This window comes from Amblyomma mixtum, chromosome 5 (assembly GCF_055824585.1).
Source record: "Amblyomma mixtum isolate Tamu chromosome 5, ASM5582458v1, whole genome shotgun sequence".
Classification (NCBI taxonomy): domain Eukaryota; kingdom Metazoa; phylum Arthropoda; class Arachnida; order Ixodida; family Ixodidae; genus Amblyomma; species Amblyomma mixtum.
The window spans coordinates 68,398,208-68,422,938 of record NC_143016.1 but is presented as its reverse complement, the minus strand read 5'-3'; the positions used below and the strand labels follow the sequence as shown (position 1 = coordinate 68,422,938).

Genomic DNA, 24,731 nt, shown 5'->3' with positions numbered 1-24,731 from the left:
GAAACGACATCACAATGCGCGCAACAACGTTCGCAGTTTGCTGTACTTCGGATACGAATGCGGCTCGAGCGTTCACCTGCAGTTTGCGAGCTATATCTACACAGCATTTTGGCAAGGTAATCGCGCCTAAAATTTCGAAACACTTTTTCACAGGGGCAACTGTACGGCTCCCAAGCCCATTTCCCGCCTCTAGCTTTTCAGTCCCCGTCGTCCTCAGTGCGTTCCTTCACGATCATCTTGTTTCAGGAAGGCTAATGGTAACCCGTACCGACGTGCAATCTTAATAGCTGCCTAAATATGCGATACGCTGCCAGATGGACGCGTCGTCTGCTGCAAAGCTTTTTAAACGCTTATAACAACAGTGCTGATTTTCTAACAAGCGTAGAACATCGTCACAGTTAGCTCTATGGCGTACCCAACATATTAAAAGGCATTCTAACGAAAATGCAAATTCATTGCGGTTGGCTTTTAAGGACACTTAATAGGTAGTCTCGCTCTGTTCCCCATGAAATATGTAACAAGGCTTTCAGGAGGTTCAGTACTTTCAGTGATAGCCACCGCAATTTCGTAATGTGGGCCATCAAAGTAAGGTTTCCAGCTTCTACGGTGCCAAGGAATTCGTGCTCTTTTAAAGCAGTTTGATATTAGGTCGGATCGAATGCCGCGTTATTTCGGGAAAAAAAAACGCACAGACAACCTCTTCGCAGTTAAACTGAATATAACTTCTGTTAGGTTTCCTTTCGTCTTCATCTGCCAGCCATCCTATTAAAAAAGATATATGTACTCTAACTATAAAATCGGCAGGAACAAACTTATCGGTCAATCAATTTCATGGCGATAACTCAGACATCTGTCAGAACATTTTCTATTTATCGTGTTTTCTATTTTAATTTGTTTAGAGCATAAAACTGATCTTTGAGCTAGGAACGCACTTTAGTTCCTTACAAACAAGCTCCTTGGGAAGAACTTCATGACAGGAGAGTGGACTATCATCATGTTATCTCGAGCGAGGCATTTAAATAAAGGATATCCTTTAAATTCGCTGTGTTTCACATTGCTCCGGACTACAGAAGTGGCGCGTAAAGTTTTCGTCCTTTTTTTTTACTTCTCTTTAGAGTTGTGCGCATGGCAATGGCATTTACTGTCTCCCACACTGTACGTTGATATAAATTAATATTCATGCAACCGCGTGTTCCATCGTAGTTATCAGCATCAAGTCGGTCTGACTTGGTGTGCGTTCCAAAGACGCAAGTATCCCGCCCTGTCCGATTGTCTATTCTTTATGAGCCGGAACGAGATTTTCACAGTGCGGTAAAGTCCAGCTTTCTCGAAAAGAATTTTTTAATATTGTAGTATTGTAATGTACTTATGAAAATATTGAAGGCAATGGTCCAATCTTCCCAGGCGCAGCAAAACCTTTCTTTTGAAGTTCTTCCATCGGTGACATCGAATAGTGAAGACTGCCATAGAAAACCAATGGGGAATTTTTCCGACGATAGCAAGAACGTTAATACCAAATAAATGCAAGCCTGTCAAGTGGGGGGATCTGTTAATATTGATTAGTGTAGTGAAATCTTACAGTATAAGAAAAATACTACGTTCATAAATGGTTTTTCCAGGATTGCTGGGTTGGAGGGAGGTTCGACGGTCTGCCTCCTATATGGGAGGTGTTGGGTCCTATCCCCAGCGTCCCCGAGTTCCCGCCAGTTTCCACTCCTTACAGACTCTACCCTGACAACGTGCTCCGCTTCTCCAGGGCGAAACACTGGACAAAAAAAATATTTTGGTTGGTTTATGGTTTATGCGGTTTAACGTCCCAAAGCGACTTAGGCTATGAGAGACGCGTAGTGAAGGGCTCCGGAAATTTCGACCACCTGGGGTTCTTTAACGTGCACTGACATCGCACAGTACACGAACCTCTAGAATTTCTCCTCCAAAGAAATTCTAGCCGCCGCGGCCGGGATCGAACCCGCGTCTTTTGGGTCAGCAGCCGAGCCCCATAACCGCTGAGCCACCGCGGCGGCAAAAAAATCTTTTGACACCACTTCACGAAGACAGGTATCTTCCATTGCATAGACTCGGACCATAAATAAATTCGGCGTGCAGTAACAACGCTCCATACATCCCCGGTCTTCTTCCAAGCATGCAGTACGAGGAGAAGAGCAAGAATCATAGCTGCGCCAGCAGCACTGCCGACTGACCTTTTCTTCTCGATGATGCAGCGGTGCTCCTTCATTGTTTTCACGTCCGCCAGATGGCACTGCATTCTCCCGTCCTCGTGGCGGATTGCGAAGTAGGGCGCCAGCATGAGATCGAGGGAACAGGCTACGCCTTTGCCCCAGGGGAAGCAATCCTGGCCCGGGTGTTCATTATGACAGTCGCTCATGCATGCTTCCTCTGTGCCGTACTGAGTCATAGACCCGGCGAAGTAAGGGCATCTGCCTTCTTGGAACTTCCACTCCAGGCACGTGGATCTGCTGCGCAGAATGTCAGTGATGGGAATAAGTGTACTCATGTCGCTGAAGTATTTAAAACTAAATGTTTTTCCGGCAAATGTCCTATCTGGCAAAAGCTCTCTTATCCACGAGCTGCACTTTGGTTGTCTTGTTAAGCATACTAACATAAGATTCGTGCGCGGCTCAGTCTGCTGGCGAATGTTACAACAACACAACTTGTCTTCGTCTTCCCATCTGCCTGCCTTGTTCAAGATTTCTGAATTTTGTAGCACTCGCCTTCGCCACCAAAGATAAGCTGTTATTAACCGTGTTGTCATTATTCATTCCTGGATCAGACCAGGTGTAATTATTGAAAGAGCGAGAGGGAGCCCCATTCCAACAGCGAGATATTTCCTATAGGAAAGCCGTTAAAGGCCCAATTATCTTAAAAAAATAAAGTACAGAAATACTTGGCAAAAATACCTTCGTTCGCTCAAGGAACCCATGTATACTATCCTATCTGGGTCTGGCGCATTGAGTTACTTTTACGTCACTCCATTTCGCGCCTTAGCTCACGGACGGCGTCCAACTTTGTACAACTGATTATCGATTCCTTAGTACATGTCCGAAGGTTTCGTAATCTATCACATAGTGCTAGCAATTTAGTTTACAATGAGAATCAACGCTTCTAAATTTGAGCATGTAACAAATCTCGCTTAAAGAAACACGTAGCTGGATGCAGACCAAGACACTGGGACGACACTTAGATATTGACGGCAAAAAACGTACCAGCCTTCCTAAACCTGTAGATACTAATGGTTCAGAGAACGCCTAACATACCAAGCTAGAAAAGAAGGCAGCTTACATCCTATATATATCAAATTACTAAAAGCGTTCAAAGTGCTACAAAGCTCGGATGCATGCAGCTGGTTGTTTCACTCTGGACGAGGAAGACGAAGCACTCCCGGAATGTTAATTTTTATTTTGACCATGGCCAGTGCTTTTGAACATCTTAGTCTTAGGGTTCCTGACTAGACGGCACACCAACAAACCATCGCATTCTATGAAAAACAATGCTTGAGGAAGATAGCTTATAAAAAGAGGAGCGATATTATGGACATTTAAATGCCATCACGATGTACCCAGAAAAGAAGTAGGCACCCTTTCTGGCCACTTGCCTTCCCCAGTGGTAGAACCACCACGTCCTCTTGAGATGTTTGCTTTGGCAGGGAACCAAGTCGGGTGCGTCTTCGCAGAGTCTCTCCGGTGGGCTACGCGCCAAGCACTGCATGTTGCATTCATCGGCGCTTCTGAACCGGTTGGGACCGTCGTTGCACAGGAAAGGCGCCTCATCCGTGACATTGCGGCAGATTTCTTCTACCATGTCCGCGTAGGATCCGGGGATGGGCTCTTCGCAGAACTCGAACTTGATGTCCTTCCCGGTACACTGTGGAGAGAGGTGTGTGTCCTCCTCGCAGCTCTCACTTCAACAACAGCAGGAGGTTGTATTTAGAGAGCCCGACTTCAGTGAAGACACAATAGTAGAAGCGCTTCTCACTAAGGAAGAACACCTCCCCGTTATAAGCCGGACCCTCCATCTACTTCAAGAGTATTTGATAATAATCAGATGTAAGCAGTTCTGTAATTCTTACCAGTGTCAGTCTAACTACGTCCAATGCACGGAAAGGATCTCTCCCATTCATTACCAATTCACCCTGTCCTTTGTCAGCTACGGACAACACCAAACTTCCTTTCTATCACGTTCTACTACCTCTTTCTTCACATGGAATCTACACAGGCGGCACAAAGAACCACCGGTTATCTGTTCATTGAACTCCATAGCCTGCCCGCATCGAAATCCTCTTCTCCAATTTAGATATGGTATCATTCATAAATTCATTCTTCCTTCTTGTCCCGTAACGTAAAGCCTATCATTTTCCTTTCCACAGCTCGCTACGTGGTCATCAATTTAAAGCCTTTTCATTAGTCTACACGTTCATCCATAGGGGAGATTTAGATGGCTACCACAGTTAAATAATTTACAATCAAGTGATATCCGTAAACTTGTGTTCATCAAATGAGAGTACCTACCAGCTTCATATAAAACGTGATTCGTATCTCGAAGCTGTACTCTTTAAACATTACAGATTGTTACCCATCATGCAGCTTTACTCAGTTTTGATTTAAAACACTTCCGAACCATTACTCTTTTTTTTTCCATTTCAATCACAGAAGGCGCCTAAGAACATCCGTTGGTAACATGACGATACTTGCAGCGTGCAGAGAACAAGTCAGAGGTTACGCCACTCCTCCGCAACCCTAGGACTAACGACAAAAACCAACAACGAGCGATCATATCTGGAGCAAGGTCCGAACTGCTTACTTAAAACTGTAAATATTCTCTCCATATTGTTCTCAGAATTCCTTGCAATTTGTGTCTGGCGGCAAGAAAAAAAAACGCGAATATCTTGTCACACTCATCACAAACGTAGAATAGACTATTACCACACTGTGTCACCCAATCTATTGTCATCAATAAAGAAATATTCGCTGCCAATATTTACACTAATTTGCCGTGGAAGTAAGCTAAGGTAAATTTACCACTTCCGCAAACAGGCCCCTGCTCAGTCAGATGAGGTCACCTCACGCGAGGTATACGTGCATAAACGTAAACTTGATTTCAATGACAAGTCCCACTTTAAAACCTGCGTTATAGCTCTTATTCCTGAAATCTTCCATCCAAGTAAGGCAGGCCTCTAGCTTTGGAAGCGCGTCTCTGCGACTGCGCTGGACGCTGTGCACAAACTCAATGCTGCTGGTAAGCAGAGTATTTTCTTCTGTAATCCCAAGCAGTGCCCCCTATTGTCACACATCCCTTAGAAGAACAAAGGCATGTGCTTCCGAGTCGTAAACTTATTGAAAATTTGCGTACATAGTTAGGAAAGTACCTTAAAAAACGCTAAATATAAACCTTTCGACAGGATTTCCCTTCTGGTTGGTAATAACTTGTAGTAAATTGTGGGAACTTTTTAGAACCGAAGCATATAATTTTGAGAAGTCTCTACGCTTCGGATCCTAGTCGTCTACTTGTTAGCACTGACAGGGCAGTTTGAATGGCAGCCTTAAGCTGAGGGGTGTGGTGGGGCGAAACGGGAAGGTTTGGGTTGGTTTGCGGCGTTGTGAAAGTGGCCAGGAAAGGAGGTAGGAGGGTGCGGATGCATATGAGCGTTACGCCTGTGATTCATGGGGAGTGTTTCCGAGGTCTGTGGGGAGTGGCTGCTGTTGTCTTTTCTTCTCCTTTGATTGGAGAAAATGTCTCGCAAGACGTTACGATTTATTCGTCCCAAACAGGATTCATTTCTATCGGAAAAAAATCTTCATGCCTATTCCTATTAAACGCATGTTTTCATCTGAACACGTGCTTCCCTGCGATAACTAGAAGCACATTTATTACAGAAGTATATTTCGTTTTTGTTTCTAAATACGCGTTCCGGCAATCTGGTGCTTTGTATGATCAAACTTCGAGCTATTGCGAGACGTTTGTACTGGTACACTTTCAAGCGCGATTTCTGAGTTACGCAGAAGGACCGCTGTTTGATATTTTATGCGACCAATGAATGATGATCTTTAAATCGAGCTAGAGAAAAATGGGACACCATTACTTGTGCTTTGACCTCAGAAAATAAAGCAGAATGGCAGGCTTTAGAAGCAACTGGAAGACAACTTTTGTCCTACATTCAAAATTTCCTGCTTTAGGTTCTGCCCATTTCAAAAATTTTCGCCTGTGTTCAATAGTTCATGCCTTTCTGTGTTTCTGTACCCATGAAGATAGCCTACTAACTTAATGCACATCTCTCGTTCCTATTCTCCCAGGCACTGTTCGTGAAAACTGCTATAAGCCCCATTTAATTTTTTTATACTGATTACGCAAATCTTCATCGCCTAAAATAAGGCAGTAGAAGTTGGTTCCTGATATCGGCTGCTTAAAATCTGGCTAACACGTTTTGCGTTCTGTTGTCTTTCTGGAAAAGAGAACAAAGTTCCTTGATATTCTTACACGCCAGCATTTTCTACAATAAACAATCTATAGAGTGCCAGCCTAGTCACTATGAGCAGCACTATGAGCAGCACTATAAGCAGCACTAATCACTATGAGCAGCAAAGGGCTGTGCCCCTTGGATTACGGTACCTTCGGAAATCTAAAAGTAAAAGAAGGTTTGTTGCTTCTTACGTTACCAACACGCCGAGTCGGCTTGGCAGTACGGGTCGTTGTCAGTTTCTTTGTAGTTGTATGCGTAGTCGATGTGGTGGTAGTGGTTGTAGTTGTGGTTGTGGTTGTGGTTGTAGTTGTGGTTGTGGTTGTAGTTGTGGTTGTGGTTGTTGTCGTGGTCGTTGCTGGTGTAGTGGTGGTGGTTGTAGTGGCTTCCAAGGTTGTAGGTATCGTCGTCATTTCCGTAGTTGTCGTTTTGGGGGTAGTGGTAGTGGTAGTAGCGGCTTCTGTGGCTGTAGGAGTCGCTATGGTTTTCATCGTGATCGTGGTGGGTATAGTGGCAACGGTAGTAGCTGCCTCTGTGGTTAGAGGTGTGGTTGTGGTTTTCTCTGCAGTCGTTGTGGTTGTAGTAGTAATGTTGCTAGCGCTAATCTCGGTGGTGCTACTGGTGATCGCAGTGCCCGTCTTCTTGCTTGTGGGGTCGGAATCCTGTTCGGGCACGGTGTTGGTCACGCTTGTGAAGACGCTCCACGACAGACTGGTTCCCAGGACGATGTCTGTCGCCCGCTGCTTACGGGTGGCCGCCTGCCTCGCAGCCCACACCATGCCTGACACGATGACGTAGAGCATAAGTAGCAGCAGCGCCAGCGTTAACACGAAGCGCCACACCACCATCGCCCAGGTCCTCATCATGTTCGGGTCGTCGTCGTCGTTGTAAAGAAATTGCCGATGACGGACGGTCACTGCGCACAAGAGGTGCACTAGCAATGACGCATTCCATCGTATCAAATAGCAATACCGGAAAAAGCGAACACCTCTTCTACGACCCAGCCCATCGGCGTCCGTTGGCTCAAGCCTCTACCATTTCAATAGCGTTTAGTGCGTTGCACGCCATTCTTTTGCCAGCCACGCTTTGCTATCAGAAGAAATTTTCGCACAATGCAACTGTGATTTGTCTCATTCAGCACGAAACGGTAGCACGAGTTTGAAGAAGGATATTGCTGAAGCCGTCATTATCAATTATTCACTGGAGTGTCGCTTTTTGTTATGCCCCGTCTGTTATCTACACTGCGAGTGTACCATTATCGCTGAAGTGGAAGCAGCAAGAACTAATAGACGATTTTTTTTCTAGCGTGCAGCGTTTGGAATGCAGGATTAGGTTTAAGCAAATATTTCAGACCCATTTGCTGGATTAAGCACAGTTGGAGTGGAAGCTGATCTTTTAGGTGCCCGCCTGATCAAGTCTGGTGGAAGGCCAGGCTGTGCAGGTGGCTGGTGGGCTTTTGCTCAAACCCTGACAAAATATCTAAAATGTGGCTCATCGCCACGTCAGAAACAGGAGGGGCAGAAAGAACACAAATGACAAGTTGCTGGAGGAGCTCCAATCGGTATGTCCAATAGGTCCTGAACGTGAATCTACGCGAATCGCTCTTCTGTATTACCAGTGGCGCGTTCTCCTCATGGAGAGCTGATCTGCAATTTGAAAGGGGAACAGCTGGAGCACCGGAGAGCTTCCTTGTGTAAGAGGAAAGCGTCTGTCTCGGACACCTTTACCTTTGGTAGTGAGTGTCTCACATCATATCGACGAGAGCTATCATCTGGTTAAGTAGCAGTAAAGTTTCTTCATCGTGTCCACCCAACGCTGACTCTGCACTCAAAAGGGGCGGGTTATGAGCTAAGCATTAAACATGTCTAGGTCGCTCACGATGTTTCGTTGGGTCCGAACTGATTGTGTCTGGGTACAGAAGAATCTCCGACATGCCAAAGCGGATAAGCTGTGCCGATTACCCCACTTGCTATGCGTGCACAAAAGAAAGAATCCCTCTGTAGTCAGGGAACAGCGCCTGAGGTGATTTACACCTCATGCATAAATCAGGGAGAGCGAGTCAAACAAAGCGGGTAAGTAGTAAACGATCATTCACATCAGGGCAAACAGGGGCTAAAAGGCCGCCTTTCGACTGAACCGCAAGGGATATATATGCTGGTTCTCCTGCTACACACTGACATCTGTGACGTTCGACTGAGCTCCCGCTTACAATGAGTAAATGGGTGTCAGGCGAGCAAAAGCAGTAACAACAAGCATGGCTTATTGGTTCACTGCTTATAGGCGGTAGAAATTCCTTAAGGTACTGCGTTGGAACTGATCTTGATGAGTTGTACCTGTACCTATACTATACCTATACCTATAGGTATGCCCCCTATATACCTATAGAGAGAGAGAGACTTTGGTGAATAAACTATATACCTATAGGCTATACCTGTACCTGTACCTATATATATAGGTATATGTACAGGTATAGGTATACCTATATACCTATAGGTTATAAAACCAATATACCCATAGGTACCTATACACCTATAGGCATATACCTATATACACCTATAGGCATATATACCTATACCTATAGGTACCTTATACCTATAGGGAAGCGCACCTGAAGTTTGTTCCCACTGCACCAGCGCCACTTCTCCCCTGCCGGTCATTTTGGCGTTCCTGTCCGGGCACGTCGCGGGCGGAGCGCATTGAGCCAGCAGCCTGTCGACTGGTACGCGCGTGCTGCTCGCGCAGCTGGCACTCTCTCTTTCATTGTGAGCATGTGCCGTCCTGCTCGCGGGCGCACAAAAGTGTTGTTGCCGCTCGCTGTGAATTCCGCGACGTTCTAAGAGTGGAGAAACTTGTTGTGTCTGGGGCTGTCACAATAGTTCTCTGAACATCGGCGGCCAAGGACTGCCCGTGGAATTCTACAGATTTCCTGGAGATGTCCTATATTCTTGGGGAAAAAAAATTAATATTGGAAAATTGTAACGTACAGTAACGGAAATATTGAAGGTAATGGTCCACCCTTTCTATATGCAGCAAAATCTTAAATATTTTTCATCGCTCGTATCGAGTAGTTGACGATAGGAAAAACGTTAATACTGAAAAAAAAATGCAAGCCTATCGATGGGAGATTGCTATAGTGAAATCTTCCAGTATATGAAAAAAAATGCGTTCATACACTTTTTCCTATTAAAAATTGTTTTTGTCCGGAATTGTTGGGTATGAAATGGATGAGAACGAGAAACGGCAGGTCTCGATAACTGATATGGGCAGGGTGAAGTAAGCTTTTTCCTGTTGCTAAACACGTTTGGCATGTTGCACGCGTAATATTATTTCTGAGCACTTTTTGCTGTAATTCACTAAGCATGCAGTGTTTAGTAAAGCTCGCGTTAACGAAACTCATTTCTTTTGCCATTTTTTCTTTTGGAGACTGACAACAGCTAGCGGCGTTATGCAGACGCATGTGAGGCAAGGTCAGTGATCGCCTCAGTGTTCCGACTTGTGACGCCTGGCTCAATTTTCGAAGCTGCTTTAAATGTAAAAAATTTCTAAAAACAAAAATAATCAAAATGTTTGCTTGCACATGAATGAGCGTTTGCATATGAGCGATGGCTCTGCAAATAAATTGTTTTGGGGATGCGCGTGCGCTGTAATCGGCATTAAAATAAATATACCAACCGCTTATCTCCGTTGTAGCGATTGACCAAACTAGAGCATTTTTTCTCTTTGCCGTACATAGCAAGAAGCTGGTAGGCGCATTTCGTGAGTGTTTTCGTTTTTCTCCTCAGCCTCGCGTGTCGCCTTAAGGCCACTTTATTTTAAGTTAAAATAAAAATTATTTCCATTATTATTCAGCGAAACACGTAACAAAATCCTTATTATTTGGCCAACAAACCTGCATGCACCTAAATGCTCAGCCACCCAACGAAATTAAGCATTTTGCGAAGATGCCCGCGCCAAAAAAAAAATGGTATTTACATCGAATTCCACGTCTTAAATGACCTCGTCATTTGCTTGCGATACACATTTCGCCGTTACGGTACCGGCTTTTTCATCAACAATCTGCTTCACGTAGTGGGCCTGATCCACTAGCAGTTCATTTTTCAAGTTTGCGCAGCGAAAAAAAAAAATTCACTGTCCACTATTTCTTTTAACCTACATCTCAGAGCGTACTGCCGCGACAGAAAGAAATGCGAACAGCGCAGTGCCTAGGCGCTCCGCTGTGGGAATTTATTTTCGTCACGCTTATACTTGGCTCGCAACACAAATACGCTAGAGACATCCGTGATACAATAATGTACCACTCTAGCGTCTTTTTGTTACTACCGAGATAAAAACGCGTTGAAGATAAATTCCGACTGCGCAGCGCGTGGGCGCCGTGCTGTCCGCATTTTTTCCTAGCGCCCCTGTACATTTTGCTAATCCTCTGAAGCTCGTCAGCGTTCAAGCAGGAGGGAAAAAGCTCGCCACTGCAAAAAGAGATTTGCAGGCTGGCCAACACGTGCAAAGTACGTGCAGAACTGGCTTTTTTTCAGGAGAAAGCGCGCTGCTCGCGCAGCTACTCAATGGGAGGGAGACCGGTTTGCCCGGACAAAAGTGCGGAGTCGGTCGGAGAGGGCGCTTTTCAGTGGCGTCCGCAGCGCCCCCCTGCGAAGCTGCGGTCCCCTATAGGTTATAAAACTCAGCCTGCTAGTATTCTGGTCCTAGTAGGCAATGTTTCGCCGTCTTTCCGGGCAAAGTGCATTAACTGTCCCAGTACACTAGCAGTATACAGCGCTGAAGGCAAGCTCACTGCGCTGCTGAGTCAGAAGAGTCTAGTTCAACGCCCAGCACACTGATTGATAAGACAGAGAGCTATGCCGACCTGCGTAAATTGTATAGGTGTCTAAATGTTAACGTGTACGTGATAGATATGAAAGCAGACCGCTTAGGAGAGAGTGTAATGCCGATATACGCTACACCATCATGAGCTCGTGGTAAGAATGATCCAAAGGCTTGCCTCTTACATTGGTCTTGCTGCGTGCTCGGTGAAAGGCTGGGCGCTCCGTCGGAAGTTTCTTCCACCGAGGCGGACATTTCATCCCATGACTCCGTTCGTGGGCTGGCGGCAAGGGTCGTAGGACTGCCTCTGCCCTGGGCCTCCTCAGTGGGCGACACGTTTCGTCTCATGGTCTCCTCGATGACTATAGCCTTTCCTCGAGAGATTCGTGCGCTGTAAGGTCACGTGCTCACCAACGTTGAAGACAGAAGCAAGAACAGATGCTCTTGATTAACTCTCGGGAGAGCAGCGGTCATACGTACACAGGAGCTCACCAGAAAATAGAGACTACATTCGAAGCCTGTTGTACGAGGCGATAAACAGAGGTGCGAACTTCATTCTCCTCTCCGTAGGAAGAACGATGCGGTGGTAGTGGAGGTCTTGGAACTACAAGCACAATTCATTAGGTATAAATTTGATCTTTTAATAATTATGCGCCCTTTTCCCATTATGTCCCAGACACAATTTTTAAATACAACTATCGTTTTCAGGGAAGGTGACGGCTCACAATAGCATGCGATATCTGGAAGAGAAAGCCTCGCCACATGTGGTGTTTCACACCCCCATGGTACAAATTTTTTTTCGCGATATCGGCTCAAATTGAAGAATAAAACAAGAAAAAGGAATGAAACAGTACACTGCCAGCTATTTACCCCATCTGGTGGCATAAATTAAAACAGTATTGACGCATCACTTTTTGTGGCAGGACAGCGACGGCTAGGCGACGAGCGACCTCCGTCCCTGCGCCACCACTGTTGTTAGCGAGCCGTTTGATCTGGAGGACCGTTGGTTTCCACTGACATTTCAGCTGTTTGATCCAAGTTTTAACCGTAACTAGTTGGTTGATGTGAACGTCAAGTATGCGAAGATTACCTTCCTGTGGATGGTGCATGCGCAGCCCGCCGAAGCGAAGAATGACGCTCAAGCCGTCGGGTGGTGAATGGACGATCACGAAGTATATCTTTTTACGAGATGGGCGCGTTTCTGTTGAACGAAGCTCTTTGTCGATTATGTCTAGTTTCGTTTCTAGTATGTACATTTGATCTTGAGTCATACTGCGGTTAATGATTCAAAATATGATATCGTTCGCATGTACTCTTAACCATACGCAGTCGATTTTGTCTAGTTGCCATGCTAGCTGAGCCATGGCGACGTTAAGTAAAGTAGGAGGTACGACGATTGATTGATTGTAAAACATTTTATTCGCCGGGAAGAGCTTGGCAAGAGGTCGCGTTAAGTGGTCGAGAGTACATAGCCCTCGACGACTTTGTCAGCCCACTCCACCGCCAAAACTTGCGTTCTGGGGTCAGAGCTAGCCAGCACGGTCTCCCACCGCTCGAGAGAAGGAGCTGTAACTAGATCACCCGGAGGTGGCTCTATTTTGCAGTCCCGCAGGATGAGATCGTAGGTAGCACGTTGGCCACAGTGTTTGCAGTTTGGGTTGTAAAGATCTGGATAAATGTGCGCGAGGAGTGATGGGGTGCGTATCGATCTCGTCTATAGACGACGCCACGTAATCTCTTGTTCTTTAGTAAGTCTTTTGTCTGGAGGGCGGAAAATTCTCCTCTCTAATTTAAAATGATTGGTGAGATCATGATATGTGATCATTAAGTCCTTCGTGAAATTCAGGGAGCCAGACTCATCCACTGCCCGGTCGACGAAACCTCGGGCTTTATTGTGGGCTGCCTCGTTCCCCGGATTCCCCGAATGGGCTGGGACCCATATCAATTCGGAATAATTTGGTGAGAATTTGGTGGCGTTAAGGATTCTAAGGGAGGTGTTTGTAATTCGCCCTTTAGCGAAATTATTGATACCCATTTTGGAATCGCTGAGGACGATGCTCCCTTGGGTATGTGCTAGGGCGAGGGCTATAGCCGCCTCTTCTGCCGTTTCAGAGGATTTCGTTTTGATTGTCGCCGAGACGATGTGGTCACCATTCTCGTTCACAACCACAATTGCAAAGGCATTGGTATTTTTGTATTCTGCCGCATCTACATAAAGTGTTGCAGCGCACTGTCTGTATTTCTAGGGGTACGCGGGTGTGGATATTCAAATGCTGCGCCATGTGACTGGCATTGACTTGGATTTCATAGGTTTTGTTATTGAGGAAAACTTTGGTGAAGCTGATTACGCGAGCTCGAGTTGCAGTGTGGAAGAACGTCTTGACATAGACTGGACGGCTGATGATGTTGAAGGACTTATCTAGATCGACAGCTACGAGGATGTGAGAGCAGCCATCGCACCATTGGCGTGTTCCGTTCAGGTTAATGTGGAGAATGTACTAGCTCTCCTGTGTTCCTAGTTGAGGGCCGAATCCAGACTGAAGTGGCTGAAAACATTATACCTGACTCCGTCACCTCCCGCATTAAACATGAGCGGAAGGGTTTGTTGCGGGATTTTCTCCCCAACTTTGCCCTTCGATCTCTAGCCTTCATCGCCCGGCCCAAGTTCTCGCCCAAAAGCGCGAGCAGGTGCAGCATGCACAGCGGACACCCTGAGTAGATGGTGCCTAACTAGGACCGGCTGCCAAAATCGCCGTGCTGACTCCAACGTCGATTTACATCACTTTATGTGGACATGCCCCCTCACGGCTAGCCTCCGTACCAGCTATCCCTTTGCCCTCCACATTCAAACATAAGAACACTGGATGCCCCTCAATGGCGACGCCATACGCAAGCTCGGTTCCCTGCTGGACTTTGTTTTGGAGTCCGGCATCCTAACCCTCACCAAACTCTCCCACTTGTTTTAGTTGCCTCTGAAGCGTGGCACACACCCACGGTGTGGGTTTGGCCAGGGTTTGGTGCAGATCCAAAGAGGATAAAAAAATTCAGACTTATCTCAAGCGGCTCATAAATAAAAACTGAGGAATCTGGAAAAATGAACCACGAATTTTGGCAGAATTTGAGGAGACTGGGATTAAAATTGAGGAAACAAACAGGTGAGGGTTAAAAGAGATCATTTGAAAATAACTAGCAATAATAAAAAATTTTGAGCGAAAATTAAAGTAAACGAAGTGTTAACACAAAAATCTCCGGGTCCCGATTACATGCGTGTGAAGAAGCACACACACCAGCTTAAGGGCAGACCCTTAAGCATCAGGTCATCCTTGCCAATAAATATTGAAGAATGAATGAAAGAATGAATTCGGTTGCATTCTTTCTTTTTTTAATTATACGTAAGACATTACTATGTATGGATCACTACGTGATATTTGTCTACAACCACTAAATAATTTATAATCGAATTTCTTCTCTCCTTTGTTTCGGTTTAAACAGCCGAGCGATGGCTATGACGTAAAAGGTCAATATCCGTCAAGTAAAGCATAAAAAAACTGCCATATAATTTCCTCACAATAATTCTCAAACCTAAAGAAAGTCAGCCTCAAGAGCCAAAATCCCAACGAGTGAACCAGCAGGGATTGTATTGCAGTTTTCTTTGCAGTTTTCTATACTGACTCTGGACGCATGGAAAACTAAAAAAGGTGAGAAGAAATTAAATTGAAAATTATCGCTCGTGGGCGAGTACCACGCGGTGATCCGTATATAGCAACGTCTTATACATCATTGCAAAGATGAAAACATGCACCCGAACAACATCGGGTTGTTACAACTCAGCATAAGCACGCATAAAAAAAGTTTTCGCTTGCATAACCGGGCTTGGCCGGGCTAAGCCGCAGCCATTTTTTGTATGCTCTCCACCAAAAACAACTTCGTTCCTTCCGGATTTCGCGAGGGGTTTATATATAGCCTTTAGTGGGCCAGGTGCTCTTTCCACACCAACATTACCTTACCGTCAGTGGCTTTTTCTGACCTCGTCAACCCTATTATAGATTATAATTTATAACAACATTATTGCGGCATTCTAACAACATTACAGCGGCATTTGTTATATCCCTGCGTGAAACGCTCATGCCTGCTGATCACGGCAGTGTGAGATGCCGATGCTGTCGCTGCAGTGCCGGTTTCTACGCGTATAAACCTGTGCATGTCCGATCACAGGCGTCAAACATCGTCAGTCATTCGGGAAAACTCCGGAAAACTATACACATTTCAAACCTGGCGCACTGCTCCTCTGCGATTGACTTGCTGGAGAAATCGCCTTCGGAAGGGGTTACTCGAACTGTGCCTGCACGTTGCTCCTTCGGCAGGTGCATCAGGGGTGAAGCTCGAAAGGATGTGTGTCTCCAAAGGTATACAGTAAGAGATGTAAAACAACAGAAGAAAATTTGCCAGTGAGGGCATCATATGCGCCCGACAGGCTTAAACATACCAAAAATACAAGAAATATAAAATATAGAACAGGAATAAAAGAAATATAAAATACAGAACAGGAATAAAAACAGTGGTTGTATCTCCACAGCAGTAACGTAGCCAGCGAAGAGGGGTTGGGGGCTGCCTTGGATGCACTCAGCGACTTCAGCAACAAGGCTTCTGTTTATCAACGCGGTTACGCACTGCTTTGCATTGTTTAGTTAAACTATTCGCGCTCCTCATTGAAGATGCACGCGTGTCATGATGACGAATGAAAGCAGCAAATCGAGTCCATTTCCGCCGCCGCGGCGGCTCAGTGGCTATGGTGCTCGGCTGCTGACCCAAAAGACGCGGGTTCGATCCCGGCCGCGGCGGCTGGAATTTCTTTGGAGGAGAAATTCTAGAGGCCCGTGTACTGTGCGATGTCAGTGCACGTTAAAGAACCCCAGGTGGTCGAAATTTCCGGAGCCCTTCACTACGGCGTCTCTCATAGCCTCAGTCGCTTTGGGACGTTAAACCCCATAAACCAAACCAAACCGAGTCCATTTCCTTGTCTCCTTCTATTCTGCTTTCGTTTACTGCAGTTGCAGTACGATAGCTCGTAGTGTGCTGCCGTCTTCGATTAGCATATTTCCTGGGAACAGCAAAACATACGCGAGTTGCATCTCTCCGTGCGGTTAGGTGTCTGTCATTAAGCATAGATTTCATCTGTGAACTCGTGCCTGTGTTTCAGTGCGCGCCATATAAGACGTTTGTTCCCTATTTCCCATAGTAAACATGCTAGCAAGTGAACTCGGTTGTTTTAGAGCGAAAGCTCTACTCCTCGCTTACGTATCTGAAGATGATACAACACCGCAGGTGTGGTAACCACGTGACCCGCCACGTGACTAGCCGCCACGCTCCGCCGCCGCCGCCTCTCGCTCGCTCGAGACCTGCGCCTAACCACGTGACTCAACTGTGCCTCGCCGCCACCGCAACTTTCGGCGCGCCAACTTTACGTGTCACGTGACTTCCTTCGGCGTAGCAATACAAGCGCGCATTACTCGACGCTACACGCAGACACCTGGCGGTGCTAAGCATGCTGAACCGAGCTTTCGCTCTGTGTAACCAGGTTCAGCCGAGTTGAACCTCAGCCATTTTTGGGGGGCTCCGTTCTATTACGTCGGCTGCTTAATACTGCACAATAAGGGAGTAATTACTCATTGGAATCCACCCAAGCGCAGCCATACGGCTACAAAGAAAAGCTATACAGCTTTCTCAGAAACTTCGTAGTTAAAGAAAAATTCGTCTTGGTCCGGGGTTCGAACCCGGGACCACCGCTTCACCGGAGCAGTCGCTCTACCAACTCAGCTAACCGGGACGGCAAGCTTATGGTAGGGCGAGAGCCCACTTCGGTTGTTCCCACTTCGAGTTATTGATCAATTCGTTCTCGCCCTACCATAAGCTTGCCGTCCCGGTAGAGCGACTGCTCCGGTGAAGCGGTGGTCCCGGGTTCGAACCCCTGGACCAGGACGAATTTCTTTTAACTATGAAATTTCTGAGAAAGCTGTATAGCTTTCCTTTGTAGCCGTATGGCCGCGCTTGGGTCGTTGCCAATGAGTAATTACTCCCTTATTACAAATTTACTCCACCTTGGGGGATTCCCCTAAATATTTGACCAATACTGCACAAAATGCTCCACATGTCACACTGCTCCATACTGTAGGCGTGCCAATGCCCCTCGGTGTCAGATATACAGGTGGGGCCACAGTGGCCCACGCCGCTGAAAAATAAAGCCTCCTAGTTTCTCTATGTGCCACGAGATGACTCTTCGTTAAACGGCACATTTTCCCGCGTCGTTTGAACTCCTTGCGCGGGTGAAAGAGACGCGGTGCGTTTATTACAGAGCAGTTACTCTCGTCCGGCGTTCTCTCGTCCTTTCGTTTCTCCACTCGATCATTTGCTTGTTCCCTCGCCGCCGACTTTTGCGTCCGTCATTGTGTGCTCGGTTTAGTGCCAGCGTTAAAAAAACAAATGCTTACGGAATACGTATTGCGTGGGTGCGCTGGTAGCGAGGTTAGCGTATGGCCGGATGGTCAAAGGCCAAGAAACAAGCACTGCGCGATATCGTATCTGGCTTTTATGGCAACGAGGTAGTTCGGTTTTGTTTATACCAGCGCAGTGAAAGATGCCGCGATCACGGGCCCGGTTTAAAAGTGGGTGAGTGGTGATTTATCTGGCCGCTAGCCTCCAGTGCGTTTCGCGTGATCGCCCTCCCCTGTAGACATATCTAGGCATATCTTGCACTATGAGCTGGGCCCATATGAATGTTATTACCGCAGATGGTTAGTTTTCAATGGCCAGCAGTCTCAAGGGTAGTCCACAGTTATCTGATACATTTCTTGATCAGCGTCGGTGACAGATGACCAGAATAGTTTGTGCGTTACAGCTATGATAATGCCGTAAGCACTGCAAGGTTTCGCTCCTACAGCTTCCCGCTGTTGCAAAAGCAACGACATGAAGTAATTCCACTGCGTCAGCATCCCAGATTGCACAAGGACAGGAAGATCTACAATCACTGAGATTATAACATCACTTCATCCACTAAGATACTCACCTTTTCATATGGTAGTAACAGGCATGCTTCACAGCATGCCAAAGCCGTGACACACTATCGCTGGACAAAAATAAACAGCTGAGCACCTTAATCGTTTTTTTTTTTTTTTTGGGGGGGGGGGGGGGGGCATACTTAGCTTCGATTTCAAGGCTGCCTGCTGTTACTTCTGGTTCTACACAATTGCGGTGACAGTGGAACACGAGACGTTAAGTTCATTCCGTCCTCTTGCACACAGTGAATTTCGGCACTGAGTTTCGCTATTCCATGAACGATTTTTGTATGCAAATGTCAAGCGCCTTGGCATTAAGTAGCCTTGTTTGATGCTCAAAGCAGTTTGAATCAGCCCCGTAAACGTGGCAATTAACAACTTTCACACCTTGACTCGTGTGCGCTTCCGCAGTTTAATGCAATCCTTGACACAATGCTTGTAGTCCTCGAGTATATACAACCGCAGTATTGCTCTTCTTACTTTGCAGGAATAGGCTTTTCATTCACATATTACTGCAAGGAGATAAGTTCATCGAGCGAAAATCAAAAGTGGAATTGATCAGCTACAACAGTCCAAAATTTAAAGCCGGCACTGTTTCACACCTGTTCCAAACAGTGCTTAGCCCTAAATACATTCGTAAGCACCTTACAAGCGCATGAAGAGTTCTAAGGGACGCAAGACACATATACGTGTCATTGTTCTCCGTATGTTGACTTTGGTCACTCCATCCGGATTGGGTGGATGTCGGGCGACAGAGCCTGGAACGCTTGAGTCGGAGTTTGGACGCAGGTGATGATGCAGTCGTCGATAGTGTCGAACCTGCGATTCGTCACCTTTCAATAGTAACAGGGACTTTGATAAACGGCACACACATCAACAATTTATGACACTAATTTTGCAGGCTGTTTGATTCAGCTATTGTAGTCGAACATAAAAATTTTCTCGATGTGCAGAGCCACTGAGCATAAATACGTGCCAACTTGATTGTATAACCGTCAAGATTTCTGTGGTATGAGTGTAAGTCAGTAAAAACGATCAATAAATCACAAAATTACCAAACGAAGAAAATCAACCAAGGATGAATAAACTACAAGAAAAATTTCTCCCTGGTGATAGAAAGCAGCGGATGAGCAGAGTTTACCCTCAGTGCAGACGAGAAATGTTTGCTTTAAGAAGCGCGGCACATTCAGTGCTTCATCCGCAACAGCAGCGCACAAAACACGAAAAGCATGGCAATTAAGAGTGCGCAGTGCAGCCGAGCGCTTTGCTTTTAATAAACTTTTACAGCAGCACGCAGGCAGTAAGCTTGAGCACATAGCGCTCACAGCATCGCGTACACTGTAAAAAAGTGCAACCCCGGCGCTTTTCGTTTGCAGTACCGTAGTGTCCTTCAAATGGCTGCGCAAATTAGTCGTGCCATTTAATAATCACAATATCTGAAAGCGCTTCAGTGCTAGGCTGGAGACATTTTCTTTTTCGGCAATTATTGCAAATAATCGTGAATATAGAGTAATATATAAAAGCTGGCACAAAGCTGGAAAACTCTATCTCCGAGTATAACCTCTATGATGACAAGCGCATCGCATACGCTTTAGCGTCACAGCCTGAAAATCGCCAAGTTATCAAAAAAAAATGGCAGGGGCTTAGCTTTAGTTAAGCCTGGTAGGTTGCGAAAGCAGGTGTTTTATACTGCATATGCAGCGTCTCCAGCGGGAAGAGCGCGGCGCGCCGTGGCAAGCGGCCGCCGTTACCCGACGAGCCGAGCTGGTAGCCCGTCTCTCGCTCCTGGTATGACGTCACAGAGTGACGTCACTAGGCATGGTATGAAGTCAGGGGTCATTCTAAAGGTCAAACGTGCCAAGGGGCCGCCGCTACGCGAAAGGCCGTTCTTGGGAGTAGTATTGCTTTCGCAATAAAAAATTAGATCTAGCAGTCATTCGCGCCTTAGCGCGGGTGGCTTAGAAGATTCGAATTAAAATAAAATGCTGCAATTCAGAGAGACGTACTGCGTCGGATAATGTAGCGGCGACGATGTATTTTGTCCGAAGCAGGTACGGAAGCAAGCGAGCAGCACATCGCCACTTTTTCGGTGCAACACGTTAAGTGCCATTACCGCACTTGCGTCATTATTTGTAGTGTGCGTTCGGCCCCAAGGCGCCATTAGGTACGTGAGGTCCTGAGCCATGCATTAGTTACTGGCTGAGTCACATCGCACGTCAAACTGAAGGTGTCTATAATCAGCGTGCTTGGTAAAACACAGGCAAGATAATCATGGACACACATGGCGCTCTGTGCGGTCGTCTCGCGAACTAACCTGCGGTTTTCTTCGATGCACCGGCGCTTCTTGATCGTGGTGATGTCCATCCAGTGGCAATCCATGCTGCCGTTCGAATTAGGAAACGCAAAGTAGGCTTCTTTTATGGCTTCCACGGGGCAGGCGTCGCCGGATTCAGGTGCATAGCAGTGAAATTGGGCGGCATAAATCGGCCCCCTGCACAGGCTCGCGCAGTCAGACTCCCATTTGTAGTGCGCGTTCTCGGCGGTCATGCGGGGACACAAGCCGGAGTCAAAGCTCCACTCCTTGCAACTGCAACGCATGAAAAAGCAAGTCAGGTTGCTGCGGTGTTCCTCCGTTTCGGGATCATGAAGTTTCTTCGCCAGCGAACTACAGCGGGTAATTTTGTTGTTGTTTTTTTTTTCTAAGCGCGCGTCACCATTATTCGGTTCAGTGTGTGGAAACAGCACGTTTCCTTTCTCCTCTTCTTTAAAATGAATTGAGAGTACAACATGCTCTGCGAACTTTGTTTTTAGTCGTAGATGCTCTGTACTAACATCCCCTGTAATTGCCAACCAGTTTCACCTTAATGACTTCTCTAATTCTCCTCATATCTCAAGAGCATCACATTCGCCAAGCCGTATGCATGGTGACAAGCAATGACAATTATGATGCTGGTGAAAAGGGAATTAAGGTCAAAGACCGCCAGCCACATGGTTAAGTGGCCTTCTCAGGCCTCTGAGAATCTAGATTAAAGATCAAATTCGAATATGCCGAAAGCGGTCTCGTGCACCTTTCCTGAAATCAGTGGCATGATTTCAGCAACACTAGGCACAAGGTGATGTTAATTATGGGGGCTATTATTGGTACTAAACATAAGCAACAAATGGAGGTGCAATCCAGAAGCGTGCTGATGAATCCACGCCCACAAAACTAACGTGAAAAGCAATTTTAACGAATCTTTCAAGGAGCAAGGGGGGACCGCACACTCATGAGAAAAGCATCGCATTACGTAAAAAAGAAAGGGTACCTTCCAAGCCGTTTTACCTTACGCCGTCGTAAAACCACCATGTCTGCTTGATGAGGTTCTTATGGCAGGGAACCAGTTCCGGGTCTTCGTAGCAAATATCCTCACGCGGGCTTCGCCGTACGCACGCATCCATGCAGTGAGGGTGGTGGGGGAATCGGTTCCGACCACCGATGCAATTGAAGTACGGCTGGTCCCTTGTCGAGAGGCACTTCTTTGTGGCGCCGTCGTAGTAGTACCCCTCGTTTCCCTCTCCGCAGTACTTGAAGTTGATGGGGGAATCGAGACACTGCGATGGAAGTTGCGCGCATTCACTGCAGCTGCAGTCTGTGCAGAGATAATAAACTGTAGCGACGGCACTGACGTGTGAATGTCAGGGAATGAACTGCACAAGCCTCTACTGAAAACCGAGACTCCCGGTTCGTGTGATGTGCTTCGAATAATAGAACGTATCGGTATCAGTAGTGCGGTTATACTTCACGAAATCGGTACACCGTTTTCTAATAAGCAAGGAATTCAATGTCGTGGCCGAAGAATGAGAGACCCTGAGCATATCAGGACAATTCTTTAACTGTTTACTGCGTATGCAATACTACTATACCTCCCCCACCCCAACCCTCCATCTTCCTCCAGGAATCTGGCGGTCGTGAAGCCTACTGGCGCCAGATCCCACCCTTCAGAAGCGCCATCCACTCACTGCCACCTTCGATCCACAGCCCCACCCCACCTTCACCTTCCAGAGGCGCCATCTACCACCCATCCACCAAACTTTGCCCTCCAGAAGCGACACCCAGCACCAACACTCCTACCTCCGTCCCTCCACAAGGCCTCCACCGCCGAACTATTCCATCACTAATGGATACGTGTACCCGGCTAGGCACGTTCGTTCGCCTCTTCTCAATATGGCGAGAGAACGCATTTTTAATGCGCTATCTCTGAGGTTTCCATTCAGCTGAAAAGCAGTTGTGTGTTTTTTACAGCGACAGCTGTTAAGCGCCCGTTCCGCGGTAGTAGTCGTAGTAGTAGTCGACGTAACAGATAGGGGATTGGCATGAGAACCACCACGAGGGTGGTTACTGTGTAAGGAGGAGGGCATGATGACAGTGGAGGAATGCGTAACCGGGGTATGCTTGCCACCAGAGCCATCCGGGGGGTGATTACAGGGGAAGGAGGAGGGTAAGGCGAGAGTGAGGAATGCGCAGCCAGAGGATGGTTGCCAAGGGTGGTTACCGTGGAAGGGTATGGCTACAGCGAAAGATTGCGCAAACGGAAGTTAGTTGCCACAGGTAGAGCTCGGAGAGCGGTTAGCGAGGAATTGGGAGAGAGAGTAATACATCAATACCTGTAGCTCAATCTCGCGTTAGACAGTGTAACCATCCTGTGAGTTTCTTTTATATATATATATATATATATATATATATATATAGCGAAAGCTGCTGCATCATCGTCTCTACGGTAGGCAGCTTCGGCGTTGCCATTATATGAAGCCGTGATCAAAATATGCCACGCCGATCAGCTGTTCAGTCAGAGCCTTAACGAGCAGGACCGGGAAGGGGTGCCATCCCGGTGGTCTGCCATAGATCGCGTGGCCCGACAAGTCACACTGTCAACACAGCCCTCTGCCCATATCCACATACGCGACATCCGCATTCGGCAGCAGGTGCAATAGAAAGTTCTCTGGTACTAACTACCACATCACTAAGCCGAACATGCCGGTTACCCTGGAGAAAACACTTACCAGCGGTGGCTTAAAAGAAAGCCGTATTTCATTTCTGTGTTACTAATTACTTTGCTGCACTGCATGTTATTTTTTTTAGCTGACGTAATCAATTTCCTCTACAATGCCTCTGGCCCGGAGGGTACACTGAATGAATAAATAAATAAATAAAAAGCTTCATTGAGCACAGAGTTGTGTATCAAGGTCCGTTACGTAAGTAAAACGTAATTAAAAAAATTACCGACGATTACGTTACTTCCTAATGCGAAATTTGAGCGCAGCAAATAAGCTGTTTCACCTTTTCGATAGATTGAGGCAAAGAAATCGAGCAACACATGTATGCGCTATCACAGATTTTTTTTTTTATTTTTCACACGTATTCCTTTAACAAAGACTCCACTAACAGTTCCTGACAGTCATGAAGGAAGCTTTGTGGTCGGAGAAATAGACTGATATATGTTCGACTTGGTACACCAATGCTTGATTCTCAAAGACGAGATCTATACAAGTGCCTCGCGAGGTTGTCACAGCCGTGGGACGCGTTACGAGCGAGAGGAACGGGATGTTCTCCCGCATAAGTGTTAGGAAATTGCTGTTTGTCTTTATGTCAACATTAAAGTCCCCCACTACTAACATCGGTGTGGATCGATGGCCGGTTAATGCGAGTTGCAGGAAGTGCACGACGTCTTTCGTGAGTGCGGTAGGGGCGAAGTAGGCAGCTACTACCAGCAAGCCGTTGGGCAACTTTGCGGCGCACAGTTCGGCAACTTCATGTGACGTGCCAAACATTTCGACTGGTATTGCAGAGAGACCTGTGCGCAAGTAGATAGCAACTCCCGCCGCTCTGTTGTGGTCTCTGCGAGCACCACAGCAGTATAGGAAATCTATGATTTCGAGAGGCTCTTCGGGATCCATCCAGGTTTCAGCAAAGCAAAGTACAGAGGAATGGCGCAGAATGTGATCGTGGTGTACGTCCTTGGCATGTGCGGCAAGGGAGCGTACGTTAAGAATGTGGTTGTGAATGATGAATCAAGTGCTGCCAGCGAATGACGCGTCCATTGGCTGTCTGCGTGTGTTACTGATGTGTGGTTAACATGTTAAGCTTCGCCTGTAAGAGTGGAACGCGACAGCGTCTTGCAACGCTGCCAGGGAGTCCACAGAACGCCATCGCCAATTCGGCTGTACGCCTTGCTGGACGGTAAATTTATTTTTTGAGGAAAGGAAATGTATCTCTCTCGCATATCTGGGTGGACACCTGCACCTCGCCGTAAGGGAAAGGGGGAAGATGGGAGTGAACGAAGACGCCGTATTAGCTAGACGCGCCTTTGTTCATTCCAAACCATTCAGCTGGAATTACGGAGTGGCTAGCGTGC

At 46.7% G+C, this 24,731-nt stretch overlaps 1 pseudogene; it reads right to left on the bottom strand.

Annotated features, from left to right (window-relative positions):
- Positions 1-19,031: 19,031 nt before the first annotated feature.
- Positions 19,032-21,777, bottom strand: LOC149342506 (uncharacterized; annotated as a pseudogene).
- Between the last annotated feature and the right edge of the window lie 2,954 nt (positions 21,778-24,731).